We start from the raw sequence: 8,046 nt of genomic DNA on the forward strand, positions 1-8,046 counted from the left end.
TAGAATTCAGGCAGACAGTGAGTATCGCATGAAACAAAGTGGAACTGGATCATCTAGCTCTGATGATTTTGATGTGGCTAAAAATGTTAAACTTATCCCTCCTTTTAATGAATCTGATTTAACAAAGTATTTTCAGTTGTTTGAGAGGGTAGCTACAGGTTTTAATTGGCCCAAAAAGTATTGGCCAGTACTCCTACAGAGTGTTCTCACCGGTAAAGCTCAAGTAACTTATGCATCTTTCCCTCAGGATCAATCTGATAATTATGATGTAGTTAAGAGCTTGATTCTTAAGGCCTATGAGCTTGTTCCTGAAGCCTATAGAGTAAAATTTAGGACAACTTATAAGCAAGATAAGCAATCCCATGTTGAGTATGCAAAAATCAAAGAAGATCTGTTAGGGCAGTGGTTAAATTCTAAGAATGTAAATTCTGATTTTGATAAATTTAAGCAGATGATTTTGCTGGAGGACTTCAAAAGTGTATTAATAAAGATGTAAGCCTATATCTTGATGAGAAAAGAATAGATAATTTGTCTGATGCTGCAGTTTTAGCTGATCAATATGTTCTCACTCACAAGAGATATTTTTAAAGAAAAAAGGAAAGCTGAGAGTAAGTACGTTGCCTCTACTCAGAGTACAGGTAACAGGAAAGAGAATAAAGATGATGTTTCTCAGGAAATAAATACCAGCTTCACCTCTAGAATTCAGAAAAGTAAATGTACTTATTGTAGTAAGCTTGGTCATACTACGGAGAAATGTTTCAGGAGACAGCGTGATGTGAACAAAAAGGAGTCTTTAAATATTCAGTCAATTGGTCTCACCGGTAAAGCTCAAGTAACTTATGCATCTTTCCCTCAGGATCAATCTGATAATTATGATGTAGTTAAGAGCTTGATTCTTAAGGCCTATGAGAGTTCCCAGAATTCTTTAACTGAGTTAACTGAACCTGCTTTGAGGGGTAAATTAAATTCTCATGATGGAGCTCCTCTTTTGAGCAGTAACGTGGGTGACACTCTCAAGAGTTCATGTGCTAATTTCCTGTCTGATGGTTTTGTCAGTCCTCTAGACAGTAATGACAGGAAATCAGTTAAAATATATCGTGATACAGGTGCTTGCCAATCCCTTATGCTGACTAGTGTTCTAGGCTCTAATGTTAATTCCTCTGATGAAACTGGAATCTTACAAGGTGTAGGGAATAATTACTTCTATGTCCCTCTGTGCAGAGTGAATTTAGAGGCTGGTTTTGTTAATGGTTCCGTTATGGTTGGGTTCATTGAGACACTCCCAATGTCAGGTGTAACTTTCTTACTTGGAAATGATATTGGTGGAAGTCAAGTGTGTCCAGCTCCTCAGTTGTCTAGTGAACCAGTGACTGCGACCCAGAATTGTGATGTCCCTGATGTGTTCTCTGCATGTGCTGTCACTAGGGCTAAGTCTAAAGTTACTGGTGACTTAGAGGATAATGATGATGATGATGTTATCCTAGCTGACACTTTTCTTGCTAATTTGGACCACTCACCAGATGAGGCAGTACCTCGTAGTGTTGATAATTTCTCTCGTCAAGAGTTGGTTGAGTTGCAGGTTGCTGACCCTGAGTTGAAAGGTCTAGCTAACTCTGCTTGCAGTGAGGAAGAGTCAGCTGGTGCTTCTTCGTGTTATTATATAAAGTCAGGAGTACTTATGAGAAAGTGGAGACCCCCAACAGCATCAGCCGACTGTGAATGGGAGGTTGTACATCAAGTTGTCATCCGTCGTGTTTGTAGACAGGATATCATTAGAGTGGCTCATGATTCCAGTTTGGCAGGACACCTTGGAGTGAGGAAGACTGTGGCACGCATTTTGCATTTTGAAACACTTCTACTGGCCAGGTATCTTCAGGGATGTTTCCTGGTATTGTAAGTCTTGTCACACCTGTCAAGTTGTGGGGAAGTGTAATCAGACCGAAAAGGTTGCACCTCTAGTTCCCATTCCTCCTTTTGAGGCGCCATTCACCCGTGTGTTGGTGGATATTGTGGGCTCTCTTCCTAAGACTTCTTCAGGATTTTCTTATGTGTTTACCCTGATTGATATGGCTACTCGTTATCCTGAAGCCATTCCACTTAGAAATATCTCAGCAAAGAACGTGGTTAAGGAAATGTTGGGGTTCTTCACCAAGTTTGGTCTGCCCAAGGAGGTACAGTCAGACCGGGGAAGTAATTTCATGTCAAATGTTTTCAAGCAGTCTCTGAATGAGTTGGGCATCACCCAGATCACGTCTTCAGCTTACCATCCCCTGACCCAAGGAGCGTTGGAGAGATATCATCAAACACTCAAATCAATGCTCAGGAAATACTGTTTGGAACATCAGAAAGACAGGGATAAAGGTCTTCCGTTCGTTGTATTTGCCGCAAAACAATCTCCAAATGAATCACTGGGCTTCTCACCCTTTGAACTACTGTTTGGCCATGAAGTAAGAGGACCCCTTAAGCTACTCAAGGAATGCTGGCTGTTGGAGGAAGATGACGTCAACCTGCTGGAGTATGTGATGAAGTTCAAAGAACGGCTGTTCACTGCTTTACAGCTGCCGAGAGAGAATTTAGGAGCTGCTCAGGAGAAGATGAACACTTGGTATGATAAGAAGTCCAGGTTACGCCACTTTCAGCCAGGAGATCAGGTTTTGATTCTGCTACCGGTGCATGGGCAACCTCTTCAAGCCAAGTTTAGTGGTCCTTATTTCGTGGAGAAGAAACTCAGTGATGTCAACTATGTCATCGCCACACCAGATCGTAGAAAGAATAAGCAACTTTGTCACATCAACATGCTAAAGTTATATCACAGGCGGGACGAAAATAACCCAGTCTGCACTGTAGCTGTTCCACCCGAGTCCGCAAGTGAAGTTCTCCCATGCAGTATGAGCCTGAGTGATAGTTTGTGGAAGAATCCTGATATCATGAATGATCTCCAGACTAAGCTTTCTCATCTAGCTCCCGAGGAAAGGCAGGAGTTTTCGGCATTACTGCAGGAGTACCCGCAAGTGTTCCGTGCCACTCCAGGAAGAACCACTGTGTTGATGCATGATGTCGATGTTGGAGACGCAAAGCCAATTAAACTGCCTCCTTACCGAGTGAACCCAGTGAAAGTTCCTCTCATCCAGAAGGAGCTTGGCTACCTGTTGGACCACAAGATGATTGAGCCCTGTCAGAGCGAGTGGAGTTCTCCTGTCACTCTAGTCCCTAAGCCAGGTGGGTCACAGCGGCTTTGCATTGACTACAGACGTGTTAATCAGATAACCAAAGCAGACACCTACCCTCTCCCTCGCGTGGAAGATTGCATAGACAAGATCGGAAAGGCTAGGTACATAAGTAAGTTTGATTTGTTGAAGCGATACTAGCAAGTACCTATGACTGAACGTGCTAGGGAGATCTCATGTTTTGTAACACTAGGAAAGAATTTTGCATGTTCTGTAATGCCATATGGTATGAAGAATGCACCAGCCACTTTATAGAACTCATGAATGTTGTAACAGAGGGTTTGGCAGGGTGTGTTGTTTATATTGATGATGTATTAATCTTCAGTGACAACTGGAAAGATCATCTATGCCATGTCAGTAAATTTCTTGAGCGTTTGGTTTAGGCTAATCTTGTAGCTAATTTATCAAAGTGTGAGTCTGGTCAAGCTAAAGTTCAGTACCTTGGGTACGTAATTGGTGATGGACATGTTGCACCACCAGGAGCTAAGGTTCAGGTTATAAGTGATCTTCCCAGACCTAAAAGTAGGAAAGAGCTACAAAGATTTTTGGGAATGGTAGGTTATTACAGGAAATTTGTTCTTAACTTTTCAATTCTTGTATCACCACTTACAGACCTACTGAAAAAGGGAGTTAAATTTGTCTGGACCGATAACTGTGAATCCTCTTTCAATAAACTTAAAGCTATCCTATTAAGTCAGCCAGTGCTCGCTACTCCAAATTTTGCTAAGCCTTTTAAGATGGCTGTTGACGCAAGTGATACAGGAGCTGGGGCTGTTTTGCTGCAAGAGGATGATCTGGTTATTGAACACCCTGTATCTTATTACAGTAAGAAGTTCACTCCACCTTAAAAGAACTACTCCACTATTGAGAAAGAGCTTTTGGCCTTGATTTTGGGTTTACAGCATTTTTCATTTTATTTGTGTTCTGGTTTTGACCCCACAGTCATTTATACCGATCATAACCCACTGAAATATCTTAGTAAGTTTAAAGATAAAAATCAGAGATTGACAAGATGGAGTCTACTTCTTCAGGAGTATTCATTAGACATACATGTCAAGGGGAAAGAAAATGTTATTGCAGATTGCTTATCTAGACTTTAGACAGATTGTTTTAGAGTAATAAGAAATTTCCCCCTTCTCCCCCCTTCTCCCCGTTATAGTAGAGTAAGTCGTTCTTTCTGTTGTTCAGAGCAGGAGTGTCAACGCTTCGTCCTCTGTGCTTCATTTGCGCGTCCTTCTTACAAGCTGTATCAAGCTCTGCCGGCCCCTATATAATGAGCTCAGTCTCTGCATTAATTGCCACTTAGATCTACTCTTCATTTGGTTCACATCTCTGTCCTCCCCTGTATAGTGTATTATCTTTGTGAGTGCTCAGGAAGTCTCCAACCATCTACTATCCATTTCAGAGGCGGAGTTGCGCTGTTTTTCGAAAATATCTCCTAAGCGAATCGTTGAATCAGTATGATATTTCAACACAGTACTTTTGACATCCGGGCCTAATTTATGACCCTTAAACCATACTGCTACATATTTTACATTAGGAGTTTACTGAAGGATATTAAGCCTAATCCAGTCATCAAATCTAAGGTGTTATACAAAATCGGACGAGTGCGACTGTGTGGGGTAGCTCCTCCACTAACACCCTGAACAACCCTCTGACCATTCCTTCCCTACACCCCAATATCGCGTTCACCCCCTCCCCGTTTCCCTCTTCACTCCCAGTCACACCATCCCTCTCCCATCTTTGCACTTCCGTTTTCTTTTCTCATTCTAATTGCATACATAATATGTATGTAATAGTATTTACAATAAAATGACGATGTATTATTAATTAATATTAATGAATATTACGCATCATATACAATATAGCATTGGAGTTTATAATTTTGTAATAATATAAATAGAGACAGGTAAAACAATATATATGAACTGGACCATGTTGACATTTTAGGATGAATACACAGTATTGTAATAATAGTAATAACTTCTCCGAGAACGTTCAAGCAACAAGTGATACAATTTGTAGTTCGTTAATTTCAATGGTTGACCATAAACACTGCAAACATATAGGCATAGCTTCTATTACATGTACGTAATCATCCTGATGTACAGTACTTTCTACGCGAAATACGACTTGCATCCATTGCAAATAATCATATCAATACGTCTACAACTACATAACATTCTTACATTATAATACAGTGCTGGGATAATGAGGGAGGGACACAAGAGTGATGAAGGAGGCGAGGAGCTCGGGGAGAATAGGAGGGATATCGAGGACGAGAAGGGGGAGAAGTAGGGGTAGTTAAGGAATAGTTTGGGAGGGTGTTGGGGGGGCAACACTTTCCTTCGAATGCGTCAACATGACTAGTCGACTTTCTGTTATTTTTCACGAGTAAACTCCTCACATAACATAAATAGCAATATGGTTTAAGGGTCATAAATTAGGCCCGGATGTCAAAAGTAGTGTGTTGAAATACCATACTGATCCAACGATTCGTTTAGGAGATATTTGCGATAAACAGCGCAACTCCGCCTCTGAAATGGATAGTAGCTGCTGTATAATTTGAGTATAAGTGTTGTTACCATTTTTCTTGTACTGTATGGCCTAAGGTGTTAATTCGTAGGCCTGGTAAGGTTTTTGTGATTCATGTGGAGTTTTTGATGTCAGCCATTATTAATAATATTTTGTATCTGTAATAATATATCTTGCTTTAACTGAGCATTATCCGGTTTTCTCATTTATCAGGGCTGACTTAGATAAATTTGCTCTTGCTAAATTCATGTTAGTAGAGGCTATTGCAGTTAACCATATATGTAACCTGTTTTGCCATTACATTATCCTTATGAGTCCTGAATGTTTAGTTGTTAGTTTGAGCATTAAACTTTAACTTGTAATTTTACCTCTTTTCTTTTGAACCTGGAACTTTGCAGGACAGTAGTGATTTTAGTATTCTCACTTGAAGTGTTCATTATCTCTCTCTGTTCCGTAACAATATATATATATATATATATATATATATATAGAGAGAGAGAGAGAGAGAGAGAGAGAGAGAGAGAGAGAGAGAGAGAGAGAGAGAGAGTTACGTGTCGCAGATATACATTGCTTATATTCATATATAATATTCAGAATCTTCAGTTTATTTATTAGTACCATGCTTAGTGTTCTGTGAAGAGTTTATAAATATCAGATCGTAGGAAACAGCCTGGCCCAGCTGTGTGTCGATATTTTTAAGAGCCGTTTCGAACCACCTTCCTGTGTCTGCGCACGGTTCAACCTTGAGTTTCTGTTCTGCCCTCCAGCTTAATTGAGTTGCATTTCTTGCTTCTCTGGGTTACCCTTCTTGATTTCCTGAGTTAATATAAGCCGGGCTGGGAGTTCCTGAGCGTATGGTTAACAATAGGCTTCTTTTTGTTTTAGAGTCGAAGAATTTGTTAAATGATCAACAACGTGGCTTCCGTAAATACAGAAGTTCACTAGATCATTTAATGAATTTGGAGCATTGTATTGCAGAAGCATTTGACAATTAAGAATTCATGATAGGGGTGTTCTTGGACATCCATAAAGCCTATGACATGACATGGCGACACGGTATACTAATGAAGCTCTATGCTTATGGTTTAAGAGGAAATTTACCTGTTTTTATTTCAAATTTCTTAAGGGACAGAACTTTCTCTGTCAAATTGACCCGTAACGTAACATCGGATATATTTATCCAGGAAAACGGGGTGCCACAGGGAAGTGTGCTTAGTCCTACTTTATTTAGTATTATGATCAATGATATTCTGTCATCAGCTCCCATCCCAAGGAATCTTAAATACTCGCTCTACGCTGACGATTGTGCAATATGGCACTCTTCCCGTAATCCACAATTTTCGGCTGGGCGGATTCAAGCAGCCCTTGACTCCGTCCAACAATGGCCCTTGCAGTGGGGATTTAAGTTTTCCGTACGTAAGTGTGCCGCTATAGTTTTCACTAATCGTAACGTACCTAATTTGTGCTTAACTTTGGATAATCAGGCGGTACCTTTTCAAAATTCTGTAAAATTTTTAGGAATACAATTTGATCGTAGAATGAATTTTAAACTTCACGTTAATACTTTGCTTGCTCGTTGTGATAAACCGTTAAATGTCCTCAAGTACCTAGCGGGTACTACCTGGGGTGCCGACAGAAAATCTTTATTAATGGTGTATAAGTCCCTTATTCGATCAAAGCTAGACTATGGCGCACAGGTGTATGGCTCGGCATCCGATGCCACGCTGAAAGGATTGGATGTGTTGCAGAATAAATGTTTGCGAATGTGTCTTGGAGCCGTCCGGTGTACCCGTGTGGCTCGTATGGAAGTGGAGGCGAATGTGCCTCCCCTCCGTATTCGCCGTGACCACCTGGCCTTGTCCTACGGCATAAGGACATTAAGAAAAAGTAATATCGGCAATGTGGCCTGTACCCCCCTGCGTCAATACCACCACCATCTGTGGGGGGTGCGTCGGCCACTTGCCGCTCGCCTCCACTTACTGACTCAGGAGCTTGATGTGGACCCCAGTGACTGTGACAAGTTGGTGCTTAAAATATAGCGCCATGGGAGCCACCCGGCTTTACAGTCGATGTTACATGGCTCCCAGCACCAAAGGCCAAGGCGCCGGAGGCGGAGGTCCACCACTTGTTTCGTAACATCATTGTTCGTCACTTGGGGTCCCATCAATTGTACACCGACGGCTCCAAGTCGAGTGAATGTGTGGGTGCAAGTGTGTGGTCGACTGAATGTGCCCTCAGGTATCGGTTGCTGACTCATACATCTGTGTTTACTTCAGAACTTTTT

The sequence above is a fragment of the Coenobita brevimanus genome, chromosome 93 (assembly GCF_032717465.1).
Source record: "Coenobita brevimanus isolate Jiangsu-jjx chromosome 93, ASM3271746v2, whole genome shotgun sequence".
NCBI lineage: Eukaryota > Metazoa > Arthropoda > Malacostraca > Decapoda > Coenobitidae > Coenobita > Coenobita brevimanus.